The sequence below is a fragment of the Periplaneta americana genome, chromosome 12 (assembly GCF_040183065.1).
Source record: "Periplaneta americana isolate PAMFEO1 chromosome 12, P.americana_PAMFEO1_priV1, whole genome shotgun sequence".
NCBI classification, from domain to species: domain Eukaryota; kingdom Metazoa; phylum Arthropoda; class Insecta; order Blattodea; family Blattidae; genus Periplaneta; species Periplaneta americana.
Genome location: NC_091128.1, coordinates 162,849,081 through 162,872,656, shown reverse-complemented (window position 1 = coordinate 162,872,656; position 23,576 = coordinate 162,849,081). Strand labels below are relative to the sequence as shown.

At 36.8% G+C, this 23,576-nt stretch overlaps 1 protein-coding gene across 13 annotated transcripts in view; it reads right to left on the bottom strand.

Annotated features, from left to right (window-relative positions):
* Positions 1-23,369, bottom strand: part of Piezo (piezo type mechanosensitive ion channel component) — a 303,168-nt gene extending 279,799 nt beyond the window's left edge. For 11 of the 13 annotated variants that reach the window (XM_069842458.1, XM_069842460.1, XM_069842464.1 and 8 more), the window contains exon 1: positions 23,170-23,369. The gene's annotated coding sequence lies outside the window, so the exon portion shown is untranslated. The remainder of the gene's footprint in view (positions 1-23,169) is intronic. The other 2 variants (XM_069842459.1, XM_069842470.1) reach the window with 2 other exon arrangements.
* Positions 23,370-23,576: the final 207 nt, after the last annotated feature.

Here is a 23,576-nt window from a genome sequence, read left to right as displayed (position 1 = left end):
GTTTGATTAAAATGTACCAATATTTAACGTACATAGTCATTTTTTTATAATTTTAAGTCCATATTTAATTCCATATTTTGGTAAAAATCCATATTTAATTCCATATTTTGGTAAAAATAACTACATATATATTTACATATTTCATATATTTTTAGTCCATATAAATCCGTTCCCTGATTATTAGATTACTGACACATAAACATGTTTGTAATTAAATGTATTTATACTAAAATCATAATAGTACATTATGCAACGAGCCTATAATTGTAGTAATTAAGACGCGAGTATGTTTATGAAACGAGCGCAAACGAGTTTCATAATTTTCATACGAGCGTCTTAATTACCATTAGAGGCAAGTTTTATACGACTTTTTATGCTCGACCATATTTCTAACTTGAAATTATTCATAAGTATTCATATTATTCTTATCTGACTGGGGAGCGGAAGTGACCTTGTGCAATATCTCGTAAACTGTGAGATGTGCGCAGACGCGAAAGTATTGATTTTTTCCGAGGAATAAATGTCATTGACCTTACTGACAATATTAAAATGCTGTGTTAATTATTTTATTAATCCCTGCTGCTTTGCACTCTATTGCCTAAGGAACATTCAGTAAATATGTTGACGGTTAAATAATTGACAATAATTAATTATTTGCAAGTTGTGCTACAGGGAATATGATTATTATACTAATCTAAATCCGTGATCATCAGAGCCTAAACGTAGTAATTGTAAACAACAAGAAAAACCATAATTCTGATGACGAAATATAGCCTGATTTCCTGGAATTATAACCACAAATTTTCACCAATTTTGTAATTATGTATAAGTAACATAAAGTAACATAAGCAAAATTACATGACTATATTACACTAAAAGGAGTTGTAAGAAATAAGAGGAGGGACAGAACAAAACATTCTCTACGGAGATTCGAAGCATGCTGTGGAGGTAGCCCAAATCAGCGCTTTGTATTATGCAGTTAACTAAAGCGGCGCACGGAGGTTTACGGTAGTGAACTGCGCGCTTACCCGAAGGGACTTGGAAAATTTTAACTGCTCAAGAAGCCGGCCAGTTTCATTTGCACCAAGTGTACGTACAAAGGTCGTGCGACTCACTTCATTGCTTGACTACGTCGGTTGCTAAATGAAGGATTCCGTGGCGGATAGGGAGAGGTGGACCAATTCCTTGGCCTCCACGCTCTCCGGACCTAAACCCACTAGACTTTTACTTATGGGAGCATTTGAAAGCTCTTGTTTATGAATCTCCGGTGCAAAATGTAGAGAGTCTTCGAGCCCGTATTGTGGAAGACTGCGAAACAATACGACATTCTTGAGGGATATATCAGCGTCTTCGGAATGCAATGCGACGGCAGGTTTATGCATGTATCCGTGCTAATGAGAACATTTTGAACACTTCTTGTAACGCAGAGTTTCATGTGATATGTTCCTGTGTGTTTCCCATGATATGTACGCGAATTTGTAGAAAATGAGCTCTAAAACGGAAATAAAGCATTTCCGGACCCATGTTTATATAACATATTTTCATTCTCTATATTTGAGAAATACTTCCCTAAAGTTTTGACATACTTTTTTGTTACACCCTGTAGACTTAGAGGTGAAGATAGCGGTAAAGGTATGCCCTTTTTAAGTCATGAAGGTACATGGGGAAAACCTCAGAAAAAACCCAATCAGGTAACCAGCCCAAGCGGGGATCGAACCCGCGCCCGAGCGCAACTTCAGACCGGCAGCAAACGCCTTAACCGACTGAGCCACGCCGGTGGCCTGTCGCAGTGGAAGGAATGGAGATGTTTAACCCTTTGCGGCACAAATTAATTTTTTATGTTTTTCATATCATGAAAACAAAGCTTAGATCAATTTTTTTCAGCATTTTAACTCTGCACATAATTTCAAAACCCAGAGGGCACCCCTGTGTATACTCGAGAGATGGTCCCTTGGTGGAATATCTGTGCCATACAATTTAGAAAGAAAGACAACGGTGGTTCTTCAGAACAACCACTATGCTGCAAAGGGTTAAATAGCGGAGACACAAAAATTTCCCTCCCTCACGTGCTCTTCTAGTTTTGCTCCGACGTCACAGGTTGGTCAATTGGAAATGACTGCCATACAGGAAGCAGGAAAACTTCGATTTCTCTCACGAGAATCGATCCAAAGTACGCTGGATCTATATTATAGAAACACTATCTCTCGAACCACAGCGGTGAACTAGTATCTCGTTAAGAACAAGGATGTTTTACGACCTGGGCTACCGCCTACAGACCATTACTACTCCTGCTACATTGAAACTAAAGGCTGTGTTGACAAATTGGGATAGAATGAAGTCAATCAAATCAAAGTCCGGTCAGTGGCTCCCTGGAGAGAACACCCGCCACGCCCTTTAATCGTAATTCCTCATATGCGCTTCAGGAAGCCGTTGTCGAATTCTGATCGTCAGATATTTTCAGGCCTCCTGGAATTAACGCATCCGGTTGCTGAAGTGTTTACTTACGCTTCCGTACACAAAAGCGCGCCTCATTTGTTAATCTATGAGCACAGTCTCACAAGTTGAACAGCGTAATAACCCGAGACATAAGCCATAATACACAGAATGTTTGAGGAATAAGGCAATTATTTTAACAAATTATAAAGAAAACCATTATCAATTGCAATTTCTTTGCAACATTTTCCCAGCCATTAGCAGTGTATCGAGCTAGCATGTATTTTTGGGCAAATAGAACATTTATATGCCAGCCAAAAATTAGGTGCCTTCAGATAAGATATTAAAGATAAACGATAAAATCAAGTAGGCCTACCGTTTCTTTGCCTTCTACAGATCTAATCAAATTTGTCGCTTTTCAGTTCGCTTACCTAGAAAGTCAACAACATTCTATTATACTCAAGACGAAAACAACGGAATTCTGCGATTTATAATCATACTACTGTATAACTTAAATGTTACATTGCATGAAGGAATCTTTTATTACTTCTATTACTCAAAATTAAGTATACTTATTTCCCTAAATTCCCATCTATTGGTCGGATGATGGTTAACCTCTGCTGAGGCAGGTGGACGTGCGGCTAGCAATCAGCTGGTAAGCCTTGACCCTCCCTGGGCTATTGCGCAACAGATTTCTTTTCCTGTTTAGGAGATTATATGCAACATATATGCTGAAAAATTATGGTCACGAGCATCAACATCGGTTAAAGTTGCCACTTAACCCATGGTTAAGTATTTTTACTGTGTATTAACATCGGTTACCACTTAAACAATTGTGACAAAGAATAAGCACACAACTACTTAATGTAAACTGATTCCATACAGAGTTTATAATGCTTTCATTTACTTCTTATTAGATACAAAACTTCAAGAAAAAAAAAAAAATACATCTATGTCGAGCAGCATGGCGTTTCTGAAACAAAAAAAAGTAGCATGATATTACGATGACTATTACACTTCTATTACGTCATACTACTCGTATTTTTGACCAATAAAACGGTAAGAAAGGACGTGTTTCAACTAATGATGGCTTTTCATCGCTACAATTTTATCACTTCTCAAGTTTGTTTTTATCATTTACCTAGCATTTGTTTCTTTGTTTGCCAACATTTCAAACTGCAAATTCTTTACGGTACTATAAAACATGCTTTGCGATCGTCATTTGTTTATCGTACAGTCAACTGAAAATGACGGCTCCGTTCAAATGTTTTGGTGAAGTCAGTGAAATAGAATAAGTAAGTCAATATTTTATTGTATTAGAGTACTTTACTTCTTTTAATCTTTATATATTTCCTTACTAGCAGTACCCGTGCGCTCCGCTGCACCTGTTAGAAATAAATATAAAGTAATTACATAATTAAAAGAGGACGTTTGATCCAGGGAACATTCGTGTTTGATAGAAGGATAAATCGTTTAATATGTTACTTAATTTAAATTGTATTTAAATAATTAAAATGCAGTCATTTTGGTCCAGAGAGCAATCATTTGGTGCAATGACAATATATTCCTTTAACATGTTTCTTAATTGTTATTACATGCAACCATAGTTTAATGAAGATTGACATATCATTTAGTTTTAATATGTATACTTTATATTACTTGCTATATGTTTCAGAAGTTACTGTAATAACATTGTAGAATTATGTCCATTCTCTTAGGCTATATTTAATAGCTTTCGATTGTTGTTGTCCAAGGCCCCTTATAGACGAAGCCATTTGTTTTTATTTCAGTACAGCGCCTTAGATGGCGTTATTGTAATTTTAAAACTCATTTATCTCATTAAATATCAGTCCTATCAAAATTTTTGAAGGAATAAAACTTATCGGAAATTATTTTTAAAGAAACTTTTGTTATGTAATATTTTTCATGAAAATCAATAAGCGAGATATTTCGATTTAATTAATTCAGGCCCCCTCATAACCCCCCTTTTAAATAAAGTATTTTGAATGCCATATAGCCTAAAATCTAAGATACAACGAACTTAATTTATATTCCAATTTTCATATAAATCGGTTCAGCCATTATCGCGTGAAAAGGTAACAAACATCCAGACAGACAGACAGACAGACATACATATAAACAAACAAAAATTTCAAAAAAGCGATTTTCGGTTTCAGGATGGTTAATTATATATGTTAACACCAATTATTTTTGGAAAATCGAAAATTACCAGAAAAATTTTGGCTACAGATTTATTATTAGTATAGATAATCGTGTAATAGTCAATTAAATCCCACTCGAATTTTGAGTTTCTCTAGATAAATCAAAATCTCTAGTGAGATTATTGTTGATAAAATAAATATAATAAAAGGAACCTACAAAAATGTATAAAGTATAACGATAATTCTACAGAATAAATAGACAATTTTATTGCGTACTAAGAATACTCAACTTATATAGTACTAAGTAGGTGGTTATACTTTCCGACACTCTGTACTTTCCAGTACTTATGCGACTATTTTATCATTATGTATTCTACTCTGTAATGAATAATTAATGTCAGGAATACGGACAAAATATTTAAGAAGTTCGAATTAAATAAAATAGTAACAAATTCAATAATAATTTACAAAGTCTAACTAAAATTGAATTTTTTAATGAAATTCACAGCCTTTTTGTTTTTTTTTTTTTTGTTTTGTTTTTTTGTTTTTTTTTTTTTTGCAAATTGGAATTATTGCATAATGTTATTATAAAAATGTTAACGATGGAATGGTAAGTAAAATAAATTAAAGTGAAATTGGTATAAAAAGATTACGTACCGGTAAATTTAATTGCTGAATTTTTAAATAATTTTTGGGACTTTATGAACGAAAGACAAAATATAATCCGTTAAAAATTTTATCGTCGTAAGGTTTCAATATAGATAATGCACGATGGAATAATCTCCAAACACGTTATCTTAACCAATACACCACAAGGTACAGACGGAATCATTCAATAAGGAAAACTCTGTCAAAGACTGTTAGAGTAGGTTGAATTAAATAATTGGCATTGCCACTTCACACTAATATTTCATTTATCGTCTTTATTTGATATTACAATTTAAGTATATACCAGTACGTATTCTGCAAATCAAGCTTTCAGGTATAACTCCCGTAAAGTTGATTTGAATAATTTCAAGGGAAAAATTGTTCCCGGGCCGGGTATCGAACTCGGGACCCTTGGTTAAACGTACCAACGCTCTACCAACTGAGCTACCCGGGAACTCTACCCAACATCGATCCAATTTTTCCCTCTATATCCACAGACCTCAAAGTGGGCTGACAACCGTGACGCAACCAACACTGAGTGCACACTAGCTCTGTGTGACTTAAATTGTGGTTTTCTGTTAACGAACAGTAACGTATATTATGCAAATCAAGCTTTCAGGTGTAACTCCCTGTAAAGTTTATTTGAATAATTTCGAGGGATACTGGTAGAGGGGAAGAGAAGGCCTGATGGCCTTATCTCTACCAGGTTAAATAAATAAATAAATAAAATAAAAATAATGTTGGTTGCTTGACGGTTGTCAGCCCATTTTGAGGTCTGTGGATATAGAGGGAAAAATTGGATCTGTGTCTGGTAGAGTTCCCGGGTAGCTCAGTTGGTAGAGCACTGGTACGTTTAACCAAGGGTCCCGGGTTCGATCCCCGGCCCCGGAACAATTTTTCCCTCGAAATTATTCACCAGTACGTATTATTATTTTATGCTCGACCATGCCGAAATGTAGTAATTATGCACCTGGTAGTAGCCCTTTAATGCACCTCATTAAAGTACACCTATTCATTATAATTCAGTTGTTCAGCCAATGAGAAATCACCATTGTACCATTATAAAACCGCAAGTATCGATTATTCTCGGATATGCAATCGAAAGATAATTAGCGAAAAGTCACGGAGGCTGGTAATCCAATACTTTCGCAGAAGGTTATGTTCTGTTAATATAATAATTAGCGTTAATTGTAAATAATATTCAAATAAATTCAATTTGTCATCTCGTTTTTCAATTCTAAATCAATTTCCAGGTTATATCAAGTCTAATGTTCATGTTATTCTCTAGATTATATCAAGGTCAATGACATTCGTGCCTCGGAAAAAATCAATACTTTCGCGTCTGCGCACATCTCACAATTCAGGTCAGTCTTCTTTTATTTTATTATGTTATTTTACGACGCTTTGTCAACAGCTTAGGTTATTTAGCGTCCGAATGAAATGAAGGTGATAATGCCGGTGAAATGGGTCCGGGGTCCAACACCGAAAGTTACCCAGCATTTGCTCATATTGGGTTGAGGGAAAACCCCGGGAAAAGCCTCAACCAGGTAACTTGCCCCGACCGGGAATCGAACCCGGGCCACCTGGTTTCGCGGCTAGACGCTCTAACCGTTACTCCACAGGTGTGGACTTCAGGTCAGTTTCGCTCCTCACTTACATAACCATAACATGAATACTTATGAATAATTTCAAGTTAGAAATATGGTCGAGCATAAAAAGTCGTATGAAACTTGCCTATAATGGTAATTAAGACGGGAGTATGTTTGTTTATGAAACGAGCGCTCGTTGCATAATGTACTATTATAGCGATGAACTTCAATAGCACAAGTACTTTTATGAAAATTAAAATCTCGTCGTGCGTAAAAATAAACTGTGACGTTAGATTGAAAATCCATATGAAAATATTGATCAGAAATGTACGGTTGAACTTAGATTCCGGATAAATCGGACTGCCAAAACATACTTCCGGTAGTGTACTTCGTTATGCATTTGTTTTAATCAGTTTCTCTGTTTGAACTGTGTACAGCTTAGTACAGTGAAACTCGCCCCGGCCGGGTCATTACACTAGACATTCGTGAAACGATTTTTCTTTCTTTTCCTGTCCTGCGCGCGCACTGTCCATTTTCACGCTTGGCGCCTCTCACCACCTGTCTCTAGGTCAGCGGTTCTCAGAGACTTTTCTTCTTCACGCCACAGTATTCCTCTCGTGGGGAATCTTGAACGTGTGCCCAGGTTCGCCATTAATCTTTTAAATCTCCTGCCTAACCACGGCAAATGTAAGACAACCTTTTATCTCTTTCCTTTGTAAAGCTAATTAGCAGGTATCACCAGAGTTCTTATCGAGCCGTGAAGAAACACTTCCTACAAACAGGCCTAAATATTAATAATTATGCAGTTTTGGAAAAAAAGATAAAGAGGAAGTTATTTTAATTTCCAGGATTCTAATCTTGTTATAACCTGTTCAAAAACAAGTAAATGACGACTCTGGAGACTCCCCTCGCACGCAGTCATTTTGTGGCCCTTCACTCGTTAACAATTAAGAGTCTACGGCAATTCGGAAGGCGGTAGTCTGCTAGCGTTTGCGTCGAGAGACACAGACAGTGAGAGCAAGGCAGCGTACAACATTGCCACATCGTACTGCAATACAAATAGCGCAGGAGAGAATTTAAATTATCAGAAGACAATAATAATCTTAGCCGTTGATTACTGTAAGCATGGTACCAAACAAACCCTCTTTCCTTCACTAACAATATTCTTTGCACGGTTCTCAATCCCACACCACATCAGGAGCGGCTCGTCCATAAGAGCTGCGGAGCTGCAGCATTCCCTGCTTTGACAGGAAAATAATAATAATAATATTTATTTTAATTTGTAGAAGAATTGTTACAGCTTTTATTGGTAAACGTTTTGCACGAGTCATAAAATACGTACAGTAATATTATTAATTTCTTAATGAGCGCATTCTATTAGACTTCGGTTGCGAATGGTCATGCATGGTAAAACAGTGGTTATAGTGTGTTTGTATCGTTTGCAGCCAGATGATTTGAGGTTAAGGCTGACAAACATAACCTAGTTGGTCTGCACTCTACAGCTATTTATATTATCCTCTCTGTTAACAGTTGTTGAATGAAATAAGTTTTGAAGTACTATGTTTAATAGCAACAACAGAGTAAATCGCAATATGTGTAAAGGTTTGGGAGACATTTATTTCAGATAAGATTGTAAATCATTGCAACTCGAAGTTATTGTTCTGTTATTTGATTCAGTTGATTTACGAGTAAAAGAAACCATTTGATAAATCTAAAATATTGTGAACAGATATTTATCATTCCTAATTGTTCACGTCTCTGCTGTTGTAAAGTTTGCAACTCCAAAAACAGTGCATCAGTGACAGAAGCGTGTGTGTGTAAAACTTGCACGCTCGTTATCTAAAGAAGTACCGTATGAAAATGTTAAGCAGTGAAAACTTTTGATGATAATATTGTAGCAGCCTTACGGACAGTGTTAACGACAGGGTTAGTGGACCTTATAAAGTGTCTTATGCAAGATATTTCAAGTTCCGTTATACTTCGGAATACTGCGCAAGTACTTACATAAAAAAGCTTAAAAAATTATTGGTGCAAGAGTAAATAAATACAAATGCAATAACGACATAGGTACTTACGCGGTGAAGTCCTTCCTAGAAAATATCGTATTTGAGTTTGAATGTGTGGATGTTGTAGAAGATTAATGTTATGACGAAATTAATAAAAATATTGAAATTGTCTTAATGGGTTTTTATTGCTGATTATGTTGTAAGTAGTATTTTCAAGAAGTTACCTGACTATACAAAATGCAAATATGTTCTAATTAGAGATTGTGGTGTGGAATTGTAGATACGGTACCTATAAATCTCGTAAGTTAATTTTAGTTTATCAATAGGGGTGGTTAAAGTAGTCCATATATTTTGTAATAGATCCACTTGTTGACATATGGCTGCACAAGATCTTGGCTCACCAAGATCTTCACAATGTTAATTAGTCAAGAGTACCTATATAGATTCAGGTTGTCACAAGTATATATTGAAAAAACATTTCAATAGGTACAGCAAAAATTAATATTACTGTATTTTGTGATGTAAATGTCCCATAGGCATATATTTCTGAACAATTATTATAATTTAAAAAATGACGAGAAAGGAGGGGAAAAAAACGTTAAGTTCAATCATTCAAATAACATAAAATAATGTAAAATATACAGTAATTACTTTCCAACAGTTCTATACTGTAATTTAATTTAGGTTTGACCCTTTCCAATTGTTCCTCTTTTTCAATTAGACAAGATGGCTTTCAATTTCAGCATGGTCCATCTACATTGGCGTCTATGACAATTTGTAAGTATGGAGAGGGACTTGGTTAGTCATTCATTTTGTCTCTGATGCTTTTTAAAATGGGGAAAAGACGTGAAAATAACTTGAAGAAACAGAGTTTTTTTTTGCGAAAAGTTCACGAATTGAAAGGTCAACTATTTGAGGGTTTTCACCAACAGTAACAAAAAAGCTCTAAGAAAGGAGCTTCGATGGAATTGCGGGATTTTGCTGTATCAATTGGCTTGATAACGAGTGATAAAGATTATATTTATGTACGTAACGCAACATGGTCAAAGATGAGAACCAGAACTGTGTTAAGTACGTAATATTTTTCTTTGTCTACAATTGTATTTTAATCTGTTTTAATTTAATTCCATGCATGTCTGATCCACAATGATATTGTCCACCACTATCCAACCAATGCAGAGCAATTTGTAGCTGTTGCTGAGAAGTTAACGCTTTATTCCTTTCTGTGGGATGTTCTAACAAGTTATCAATTCTTTGAAGGACATATTTAAATGTTTCAAAATTTAAGTGAAACCTTTCATTATATTCGTAACTTTCTTGCATGGTTGTAGGATATTCGTTGTCTAAAATTTCTTGGACGTCTAACAAACACTCCCTCTTCATCACTATTTGAGTCAGAATTATCCTTTTCAAATGTTTTCACGGTTTTATCTTCAAAATCTAACCCTACATTGACATTTACTTTTTACAAATTATTAAACTATTACTTAAAATACAGTCATGGAACTAACGTTCATATTATTAATAAATTTAATTATCTTTGCTGGTTTATGAAACACTTTAGTAATTTTATTATTTATTTTAGTAATATTATGAGTGTTTACAGTAATAAATAATATTATTAACTATTGCTTTTATGAAACAGAACAGTAATAATATTACTTAATGCTATTATCTTTTTAGTAATGGTATTAAATTATTTCTTTTATGAAATAGGGCCCTGGCCGGGAATATGTACTATCATCTTATGCATTATCTTTTTGCGCGTCGACTGTACTGGAATTGACACTGCATTCAAAGTCGTCCTGGGATCTGCAGGGTGGGACAGATCATAGAGAGTGTGTCTTGCTAGGTCAGGGAGTATAGAGGTGAAGGGAAGCAGAGGGAAACTGTCGCTGTTTAAAACCCATATTTCGCTGCAATGGCTTGCAGAGCCAGGCCACAAGGGATCTTTCCTCTCCTCCCACACCGCTATTGTAATGCTGCGTCAAATGGATTCTCTATTCCCTTGAAACTTAATGACAAAATTTTTATTTTCTCTTCACATACTTATTGTTGTAGAATCTTATCGCGTTAATATAACGAAATTAATATTCTCTTTTGCCTTATTATTACGTATATATCCAGCAGAACCTAATATTTGCCTTAACTCAAAATGATTGCACGAGTATAATCCTTTTGATATAGCACGTAAAATACGAAAGAGACTTCTTTTCCAGTTTTAGAAAATTGTTGACCATCAGTATATCTGAGTGTTTCTTTGGTGTGGCGTTTTAGTACCGTAACTTAACCAGTGCAAATGTGCAAGCATGAGTGTGTGTGAATTGGAGAATATTAATTTTATTTTTCTCAACTTTCTCTTGCGGAGAAAATTGATGTAATGAAGTTAAATTAAAGGGGCGTTCGTTACCCGACTTTATTCTTACTCAAGCTTCATCCAGCCGAAATAGTGCATATATGTAAGAAAGTATAACAATGAAATTTACGCTGAGCATTTGTGGTTGCCTCCTCTTCGGTGGTGAACTGGTGATATTGCATAGACTAGGAGTGGTGTGACAGATTTAAGACATTTGCCCCTAAAAATTAAAAAGCACGAATCTTCGCAATCTCACCTGAAAAATGTTATTTCACTGGCTATGTTAGGTTAAACTAACATTGCTGCGCAATTAAGTGAAACGAACAGAGCAAACATTCTCAAACATAATCAAGAAATGAGAAAAAATTGTGAAATTATTTTAAAAAATATTGATTGTATCAAATTTTGTGGCAATATGAACTTCCCCTTAGGGGCATGATTAAAAAACGATTCGAAGGACTCTGGTGTATTTCGTGGGTTGCTACAGTCCGTGAGTAATCTAAACGGGCCTCTCAAAAATCATTTGGAACATGCCACTGTTTAAAAGTCATTCTAAGACAATTCAGAATGAACTGGTAGATTGCAAGTTGAGTGTCTGCCGATCAAGAAATTCAGACTGAAATCGATGTTATTGGTTTGTTTTTTTTTTTTTTTCTTTTTCTTTTTTAAGCAAACGATGCCACAGACATCTCCCAAATAAGTAAGAAAGTTTTGGTTTTTCGATATGTAGTGCATTTATTTTTGTCCTATACTTATCAGTAATTGTATCAAGAAGTGAAATTTGTATGTACCAAAATCTACTGCAGCTCTCCCAATCCACAAGTTCACGAGCCGCCACTGCACCACATGCTTCTGCAGTCGTTTCTTGCGCGTTGGCAACGTTTCAACCAGCATCAAGATGCCGGCAGCGTTCTGCTCGTCAACGTTTTAAAATAATTATACACTTTAAAACTATTTTCCGCGCCTGCCTGTGCAATACTTGTCTTTTTACAATCTCTTCTTCCATTTATTTATCTTACACATACACATAGTAAACGTTAGTTTCACTTATTCAATGTATTGAAACATTCACACGTGAACAAACGAACTCGGGAAGTACTTGTTACAGACTGATTCCGATTAGTTCTACTGTATAAGCTTGTGACGTCACATTCCAGAAATGCTACGACGCATATAGCAGTTGACCGCCTTCCGAAATGCCATCTAGTCTAGACACATCCACGTTATATTCCACGGTGATTCTGTTGTGAGGAAAGTTTGGGGCTGAAAATCCCGATTGCTCAAGTTACGTCTTAATTATATCATTTTAAAATACGATAAATAGTTATAAATGAAACAATTGCTATACTAACAAATATTGGAAATTTAGATTCCTCTTCTCACCCACTTTCCGAAAGAATCACAACGTCGTTTACCATATCACGTATTACGTGCATACCGGTACGTACAGTTTTAGAAAAAAGTTTTGTCGCACAAATAATTTGTAAGTCCCAGAAAGGAGGCAGTGCGCATGATCAGACATACAAACGAAACAAAACTACTGTCTTCGCGCTACGAGTTGGCGCGGAGAGTAGATAGGCGGGACGGGGGAACTTCACGCTACACTCTGACCTGAAAACTTCGGTCCACTTACTTGGCTACAAGGGAATGGAGTCAGACATAAAAGATTCCGCATCTTCGGTGCTGTCGCTATGATTATCATTATCACATTTTTCAAAATTTCTGGAGTATGATCTGTCTACGATAATCGTCTGTTTATGTTCCAGCCGTGTATATTAATTCGAATCTCTCAACAAAGCCATTAGCCCCACCGCCCCCATCCTGATGGATAACAATGAGGCTTCTGGACACATTTATGGTAGTCAAAACTCCCGTAACATTTTTATCGTGTCAGAACTTGGGAAACGTTAAATTGGTAGGCCTATCTATCCGCATTTCGTCCAGATACAAAATCGGTTTTTCCACTTTCCTAAGCTTTCTTATTTGCTGTAGATATCTTCACGTATTCTAATTTACAGTGTTTTCCTCAATTTTTTTTGCTGCACACTTCTTCCACCTGAAATCCTTTTTCTTCAGTAGTCGTCTTAATGTTGTCTTTCATTTCAAATCAATTTTCTCTTGTAAAAGGGTAGACGTTTGTTGCAGCTTGGTACTATTTTTTTACTTGTTATTTAACGACATTGTAATAACTACCAGCTTCTTCAGTGTCGATTGAATTGATGATGGCGAGATAGTATTTGGCGAAATGAAACCAAGGATTCGCCATAGATTACCTGACATTCGCCTACCGCTTGGGAAAACCTCAGAAAAAACCCAACCAGGTAGTCAGCGCAAACGGGAATCGAACTCACTCCCGAGCACAGCTGCAGATCAGCAGGTAAACGCGCTCCCTCCTCAGCTACGACGGTGGCCCTCTTTCTTTTTCAAATAAAAATTCTCAATTATATCTTTTTTGTCAATCTTCCGTCGAAGTCATCTACATTTGCGTTTCGGTAGTCTGGACGTTTACATTTTTTTTTCTCCCTCAGGTGTCGACAACGCACTTTCTTCTGTGCAGTCTTTCATTTCATTCCTTATACGCTGTATTGTTCTTGTGGATAGATTAGAGTACTTTTCTACCTTTGCTGTAGGTTTCGTAAGAGGAATGCAAAGGCACTGTTGTTCTTTTTCTTCATCAAAGAAATATTGTTCACTTCTAATAATATTCCTTTCTTCGCTATAGATTGTCAATCCTTGTTTCCTCTTTGTCGACATATTTACAATAAACAAAAAACTGCTATAAACCTAAATAACAGTATACAATAACATAAATTCTATTAACTATATTATTATCAACACTATTAACACGAAAAGCAAAGGATAACTAAATCAATACAAGAATTGTGGTATACTGAAAACAATTGTCTTGTTGAAACTAATAAAACACTACAGTAAAAACCCCACTATTATTTTCACAAAGTCGCAAAGATTCATAGACACGTGCAGTAGATGTTTGTGAAACAGGAATATTGCAGTGAACAGCGCAGTGCGCATGCGCGACTGTTTCCCCTCCGCCCCGTCTAAGTACTTCAGCCGCCTTCTCCTGGCGTGACAACATTACCTCAACTCGTACTTTTGTGAACCAGGTCGCTCCTCTGATCATGTGCACTGCCTCTTTTCTGGGACTTGTAAAGTATCTGTGCGACAAAGTTTTTTTCTAAGACTGTATGTACAGTACATAAGAGCATACGAACGTATAGATGAGGCGGCGAGACCTGGCATGAGAGCTGTGCGATAGGGGAAAGAATGGGCTATCAGAAAGAGAGTTTGTTTCATGATGATTAGTATTACACGAATCTACAGACATGGAAGTTCATCTGAGACTACTATCTACCCGTTACATACCCTGTGGTGATCTAGCCACGGCATACGTCACAGGACAGGTCTTGCCTCCTCTAGTACATATCCTCATGCTCAAAAATGGCTGGAAAATGTAAACAGAATGATCACTTATGCTCCAAATCTACTGTTTGAGACAGAACGCGTTATATAAACACAACACCCAGTAGGGGAGGGAGGGACTGTAGGGAAGAAGCTAGTCCATGCGTATTACTTCTTCTGTACGACAAAACAATTTAAACTAAAGACCAGTTCCTTTCCTACAGTCCTACTGGGTCTGTAGTGTTTGCTTATCAGCATAACCTTTCGCGTGTTCTGTCTCAAACAATTGAATTAGAGAGCAAGTGATCTGTTTACATTTTCCGGCTATTTCTAAGCATTGGGATAGATACATACATACATACATACATACATACATACATACATACATAGTCACCGGCGTAGCTCAGTCGGCTAAGGCGCTTGCCTGCCGATCCGGAGTTGCGTTCTGGTTGGATTTTTTCCGAGGTTTTCCCCAACCATAAGGCAAATGTCAGATAATCTATGGCGAATCCTCGACCTCATCTCGCCAATCCCATCGATGCTAAATAACCTCGTAATTGATAGTGTCGTTAAATAACCAAATAAAAAATACATACATACATACATACATACATACATACATACATACATACATACATACATACATACATACATACATACATAAAGTATCAATAGAAGCCTAATTTTTTATGAAATAAAACTCATGTTTTCGGTGTTATACATGCTTCCATTTCGGCGAGTATCTCGTTAAGTAAGTGTCCATTTTAAGGTATATTTCTCATTAACAAACTTCATTTATAATGCCTATTTGCTTAAAATTTTACACACACACAATAAACATGACATAACGTTCTCAGCACAAAACTCACCCCTAGCATAGTTCCAACATTACATGCACTAAGGTTTCTGAGACAGTTTAAGTATTTTGGTGTACACAGGTTGTAAAATGAGAATATCGTGTTCCCTGCAGCGTCCCTGTTCTAATCTCGGTTACATGCATCACCCATATATTCGGATGTTTCCCGAATTGTAATACAAAACTTCATTACATTTCCATCAGCATACCTGTGTGAGTAAATTTTCTGCTTTGGTCTTCTTGGACAAATACAGAAGTAGATTGTGTTGAGATAAGAGTATCTACAATTGAGTCAGACTTCATAAAGCAACATTAACCATTCCACTGATAACCTTACAGCAAGTCCAAAAAACTGATGTAATTTTTCACAGCAACGACATCATTTAATATAAAAGTAACATAACTTTGTATTTATGTATTTTCAGATATTCAAAAGCTAAAATTGTCGGCGGTTATTCTTTTTTGCCGCTAAGTGTAATACATACAATAAATACGTATATCTTTCGGGCACTTCACATCAAAATTTCGTAAAAGAAAAAGTTAAAATATATATTAAAAACCCTAATTCCGAATAAATTCGTGCAAAAAACAAAATTTCACGATTTTGAACTTACGACATTTTGACTTGGAAGGGCTTTAAACTTAAAATTTTTATCTGAAAAACATCATTTCGAGAGTTCGTAGTTTGCGAAAACGTAAATTCTAAAATCTATTTTATGCGGCATCACAATATTTTTTCTCGTCATATTCCGTACAATGCACTACCTATGAAAGGGGAACATTGTATTCTCTAATAATAAATACAGTATATAAACATTTCTTACCGCTCTACATTAATACCACTAAACGAATGACCGGACTACAAAATGATAGCGGAATTCCGCAGACAACTGCCAACAGAAGTTTGAAGTCCCTTCACAGAAAATACTAAATATACCAATATACCCAGAAAATTTCCTTAGACATGACTTCAGGACACACTGCACCGTTCGACTCCAATCTCCCTGCTGAGTTTTATGTGGCAGTGCAGCTTAAGTGGATGGAACACGTCTACCGTAAAATGCGGCCGTAATCTCTTAAAATTCTATTGTAATTAAATACTGGCACACAAACATTGCTTATCATTCCATCGTAACATGCAATGCATTAGACATTAACCAATCTAATTATTATGAACAAAATACAAGCTTGAAAATTGTCATGATAGGAAATGAATCTTAAGAGATTCGAAAATTCGAATCTTCGTGCATTTTTCGTCATATTCGATTCTTTTGAATTCTAAAAAAAAAAAAAAAAAAAAAAAAAAAAAAAAAAAAAAACCTCAAGACTTCCTGGTTTTAATTATGTACTTTATTTACAAATTTCATTTGTATCTTCTTAATAGAGGTAAGTATATTTTTTAAAACTTGATTCTTCCCCCCACTCCCTCGCGGGGTAACTGAGATGACAAAATGCAATGTCAGCAATATACTGAAATCGGCAGCACAATGGCTTCACGACTAAAATGTAAAACGTTCTAATTTACATTTACGTGCTCTTTTTAAACGTATCCTAAAATGGGACAGAAACTGTGTTGTTCAGTCAAATGTTCGAAGGCAGGTTCGAACCACGTAAACACATACATAACAAAGCCCACACCTGTGGAGTAACGGTCAGCGCGTCTGGCCGCGAAACCAGGTGGCCCGGGTTCGAATCCTGGTCGGGGCAAGTTACCTGGTTGGGTTTGTTTTCCGGGGTTCTCCCTCAACCCAATACGAGCAAATGCTGGGTAACTTTCGCTGCTGGACCTCGAACTCATTTCACTGGCATTATCACCTTCATTTCATTCAGACGCTAAATAACCTGAGATGTTGATACAGCGTCGTAAGATAACCCAATAAAATAAGTACAAATACATAACAAATTGACCATCCCCATGTTAAAAACGGTAACATGTGGAAGAGAACAACCACCAAGATTGCCATCGTCGATTGAGAACGACCGCTAGATGGAAGTACAGTTGCTCCATGCAATTCAAATGAGTTTTATAACGTAACTTCTTATACAGTAGCTAGATGGCAGCATAGTGAAATTGATAAAAGTTGTTACCATCAAAGCCTATAAGGCTGAGCAATCTGTTATATATGTGATCTGGAGCGACACTAATAAGGCATCACTCATGAGGCAACTAAGTCAGGAGATACGAAGGTAGTGTGGCCAATTTCTTTTCCCCTCTATTTTGAGTAGGTTATTTTACGACCCTTTATCAACAGCTTAGGTTATTTAGCGTCTGAATGAGGTGAAGGTGATAATGCCGGTGACATGAGTCCGGGGTCCAGCACCGAAAGTTACCCAGCACTTGCTCATATTGGATTGAGGAAAAAACCCGGAAAAAACCTCAACCAGGTAACTTGCGCCGACCGGGAATCGAACCCGGGCCACCTGGTTCCGCGGCCAGACGCGCTAGCCGTTACTCCACATCCCCCTCTATTGCATACATCTCTGACTAGAGTCCACGGCAATTCGGAAGGCGGGTTGTCTGCTAGCGTTTGCGTCGAGAGAGACAGATAGAGAGAGCAAGGCAGCGTACAACATTGCCACATCGTACTTCACGCACGTGCAATACAAATAGCGCAGGAAAGAATTTAAATTATCAAAAGACAATAATGACCTTAGCCGTTGATTACTGTAAGCATGACACCAAACAAACCCTGTTTCCTTCACTAACAATATTCTTTGCACGGTTCTCAATCACACACCACATGCTTCTGCAGTCGTTTCTTGCACGTTGGCAACGTTGCTGCCAGCATCAAGATGGCCGGCAGCGTTCTGCTCGTTAACGTTTCTATAATAATTATACACAAACACTATTTTCCGCGCCTGCATGTGTAATACTTGTGTTTTTACAGTCTCTTCTTCCATTTATTTACCTTACATACACATAGTAAATGTTAGTTTTACTTATTTAATGTATTGAAACACTCGCACGTGAACAAACGAACTCAGGAAGTGCTTGTTATAGACTGATTCTGATTGGTTCTACTGTACAAGCTTGTGACGTCACATACCAGAAATGCTACGGCGCATATAGAAGCTAACCGCCTTCCGAAATGACGTCTAGTCTAGTAACATATTACACTAATCACCAGGCTTCGGCCTAGGGACACAGAGTAACCAGTATGAGGTTTAGAGTACACGGGGTGTAAATGACGTCATGACCCGTGTAGAAGGGTGACTGCAACAGCACAGGTTGGTCTATAATGTGCATTACCCTTGTGTGTATTGGTGCTTGGCTGCGGTACGTGTAACAGGCTTCGGCGTAGGGAAGGTTACAACTCACGTTAATACTTTAATGGTAGACATTTACTGTCTACATTAGGAATGTACTGTATATAGGCCTACTGGATCTGTACAGGGTGAAATATATTTTGTGTCGTACTGTGACGGACTGTTTACATGTTGAGACACGAAGTAACGGCGCGCTCTATCTCCCACTCCACTCGACCAACACAACACTATCGACCGTGCGTTCTGAACTTCACGCGTTTCTGTGCCCAGGACCGAAGCCTGCTAATCACACAATATGCCACAATATTCCAACGTCTGTACGATTATTTAAAAATATTTATAAATTGTAAATGTATCCCATTACGTAGTTTACTGCCGTGTATGTTACCCATTCAGAGTAATATAAATATGACGATGGTAAGTTCTAACATCACCGACTGAAGAGAGACAATCACACACGAAACTGGACGAAAGCAGGAACTGTACTTTAATTAGACGGGATTAAACCAGTTTACACTTACGTCTGAGCTATATTTAAAATCTACGAATGGGGCGCATAATGGAAAAAATTAACACACTTAAGTACTACAAAGAATTTTAGGTCATCCTGAAGAAAAATTCCAATGGAAACAAGAGACGGAGAATATGTTATTTATCATATAGCATTGAATTTGACTGTAGTTAAAAGATAACTTAATTTTCCTTAGGGGTGTGATTCTTTTCGTAAATTAACGAAATACGCGAAATGTTTCAAAACTTACTCTCTTCTCAAAAAGACACAAATATCATAAAGGTAATCTAGAAAACGAATGACCTAGGCTATAACCGCGAAATGTCGCGAAACTTAATTATTTCAACAAAATAGTCTCATAACCACGAAATTAGTACCTGAAAACATGTTTTCTCGACGAAATACTTGCGAAAAAAGATAATCCTTTCAAATAAAATTGGAAAGCTTTGTGTCAACTGTAAACAACGATCCTGCCATGTCTTTGCAGAGACCGAATAGTTTTCAAACCAATTCTATTTTACGAGCTCTTTGAATCAGATGAAAAATGAGAGTGGATTTTCGACATATAAAGATATTTTAACTGATAGGTATACGATTTCGTTTGTCATGGTGAAACTATTCTCAGCCTTTATATTCCAGAGCAGGATAGTTAAGTGCTGTAAACCGGTGTAAGAATTCCTGACCGGGATCAGATTGAACTGGACCCGGTTCGTGGATTCGTCAGGGTACAGTAGAACCCCGATTATCCGTCACCGTATTAACCGATTGGTGGATTATCCGACTGTCTTTCTCTCTCGCTCTTTTTGTTTTTCAGAAAAAAATATGAATACTGTACATTATTTTAGTACATTTTTTTTTCTACAGCGTGTTTTTTACAAACCTTTACCCTTACGCAGTATGATCTATTTTTCGAGTGGTCGTACTGTCTAACATTTATGCAAAATATCTTCCACAGGTGTCAAAAAAAACGTGTTTGCTACGGAAAAAAAAGTGCAAATAATTGAGTGGTTTGGGAAATAAAAAACTGTCTCATCACAATACGAGATAGGAATTACAACTGTGCGCAATTTAATGAAAAACAAAATATAAAGTGCATCAAATTTGTAAACCTACAACTTGAGACCTCTCCTATTCTTATCTTTCCACAGACAGCTGTCATAAGGAGTTTCCTTGGCCATTAAAACCCCGTCGTTGAAAACAAGACTTAAATAGTGAACTTATGATCCACTACCTAGAGTGTTAAAAGAAAAAACCACGGGGAAAATGACGAAACTGTATTATGCACTTAGTTTATGAACACCTTTCATAGTACGGATTATCCGATTTTTTAGATTAACCGTTCAATCCAATCCACCCCCTTCATTACCACGGATAATAGAGGTTCTACTGTACTTTGTAACACTTTTTCTAAATAGGTAGGTAGTCGACCTGTTTGGCGAGTTGGTATAGCGCTGGCCTTCTATGCCCAAGATTGCGGGTTCGATCCCGGGCCAGGTCGATGGCATTTGGTGTGCTTAAATGCGACAGGCTCATGTCAGTAGATTTACTGGCATGTAAAAGAACTCCTGCGGGACAAAATTCCGACATATCCGGCGACGCTGATATACTGTAACCTCTGAGTTGCGAGCGTCGTTAAATAAAACATAACATTTCTAAATGGGTATGCCATGGGACACGAGGGAAGAGGAGTCCACTGGTAAATTCTATGGGCCGTATTCATAGACATTCTTAGCGCGGGCTTTCGGTGGATGATCAGCGAACTAACGTTTTTCGTATTCATAAATCAGTGTCAGCGATATATCTTATGAATCCTGTTTAGCCCGCTCGTAGCCCGGGCTAGCGAAATGTCTATGAATAGCACCTTTAATGATCTAGGGTTCTATCCACTCTAACGATCCCCACCACACATTTTAATATACTGACGCCGTCAATAAGACTAATCCGCGTAACTGGCCCCAAAACCGTTGGTATAGTTCAGGAGGCGAGACCTGGCATGTGAGTTGCGCGAGAAGGGAAATGTTAGGCGATCAGAAAAAGAGTTTGGCGTGTGGGGGTGACGGTCATTAATATTACACGGAAGTTCAGCTCAGACTAAAAACATATTATCTTCTCTCTCCATACCTACTGGTGATATACACACGGTACATGAGAGAGTCACAGGACAGATCTTGCCTCGTCTTTTTTATACAATTAGGAATTAAGCCTATGCAATGTATAAAAGAACAGAAAATAAAAGTCGGTTGCTCCTAACACTACGTGATGTCAGTTCCAAAACAAGTTCCCAAGAAATAAGGTAATACAGACATGGCATATAATAACAAAATCAGCAATCGGAAAGAATTAGTTGTTATGTAAAAGAATATTAAAAATATAGTGAAAATTTGTAACACATAACTTATCACTGCAACTTGAATTACGAAACGTAAAATGAACATTGTTTTGTTATTGTCACGGTTAATGTTATAATAATCACCTTTATTAGCTATAAAAACATTCATAGATGTCACAGGCTTCATGTCACAGAAAACAAAACAAGGAGCACAACACGTTTTATTATCCTACCCACAATGATATAATCAGGGGTAGACAAATCCTGGGCGACAAGTCACCATAACGCCTAAAAATGTTTGTGGAGCGCTTTAGTGTCTTTCTCATTATTATTATTATTATTATTATTATTATTATTATTATTATTATTATTATCATCATTATTATTATCATCATTATCATTATTAACCAGTATTTTATCGAGTTCCATTTTTTTAAGTCTTCCATTTCTTTTATGTCACTACAATTAAAAAAATAATGTTAACAAAAGGGGTCGTAGAAAGAAGTTCCAGTGTGTAATTTTTTCATTTATTTAACGACTCTGTATCAACTGCACTGGGTTATTTAGCGTCGATGAAATTGGTGATAGCCAGATGACGCGGAGGATTCGCCACCTGATATTTGCTTTACGGTTGGGAAAAACCTCTGAAAAAGCCTAACCAGGTGATTAGCTCAAGCGGGAATCGAACCCACACCCAAGCGCAACTCCGGATCAGCAGGCAAACGCGCTACCGCCCAAGCTACTCATGTGGCTATGTAATATGGTTTATTAATTATAGTATTGCTTAATATATTTAAGTAAAGGTATCTTTAACTTAGCACGAATGGTTTTCTCATTCTATGTGTGAGTAAAATGTGGAGGTTCCTGGAGAAAAAAAAGGGCAGGACTGCCCCTGAAAATTTTGGAGTTTTGTATATCCCTGGACATAATATACAAAAGGATGTCAGTGACTATTTTGAGGGATTGTCACACGTAATTATAAAATAATTAATTCACGTGAAAATATCGTATGACAACTTGGGGAGCTAAATAAAAAAAAAAAAAAGGCGAAGAATAAAGTACATGTCAACATGTAGCGTGACTTTATTGACGTTTCATTGTATCTCCTTCCGGTAAAGAACTTCGGATTACACAATTCCTTTTTATAGCACCTAATTCTAATATTGAACAAGCAACTATGTAAGTGAATGCATGAAGTACATAAATCACCTGAGCCACCAGTAACGCAAAGCCATCGACAGCAACACAAAACCTTTTACCCATGGAATATACTACGTGTACACATGATTTTAGGTATGATGACTTGAATAACAAGTAAATTTTGTATCTTTACACAAAATTGTATATAGAGAGCTCAAATTCCCTTGACTTTGTCATGTACGTAAATTAAGACCGTTGCAATGGAATATGATTTTCGTGACAATTCAATCTATACTATATTGTAATTTCTACAGAATAAATGGAATATGACAGAAGTAACTCGGTGTCATAACAGAAAATAATGTTCGAAATTAAATTTGGAATTCAAAGATTCGGCACGAAAATTGTATCACATTACTTCGACCTAATAGTCATATAGTAGAATGCAGTACCTTACAATATTTCGAGAATTCAACTTATATGCAGTGTCTCCATCCACCGGCTCGTCACGCACAATAATATCGTGCACATATTATTCTCACGAAACGAGTATGTTAACGTCCATCCTTCTGGCATCGAAAAAATTAACACTACACTGCCTGAAGCAGACACATCACTGCATTCGTGCACCACCACATAACACCAACAAATAAAGTTTCCTCCCACTCAGAAACGAGAACACGCATGCGCGGAATGACAGGCATGACTAGTGCATCAACATATTCTTTCAATGAGGTATATTTAACTACTGTGTGGGGAAATTTAGAACATGAACATTCTAGTATCAGGATCTCCCGCGTGTAGCGTTTGGCGCTGCTGACAGGTGCACTCAAAAAAAGGATCGGAATTGTCAACCATA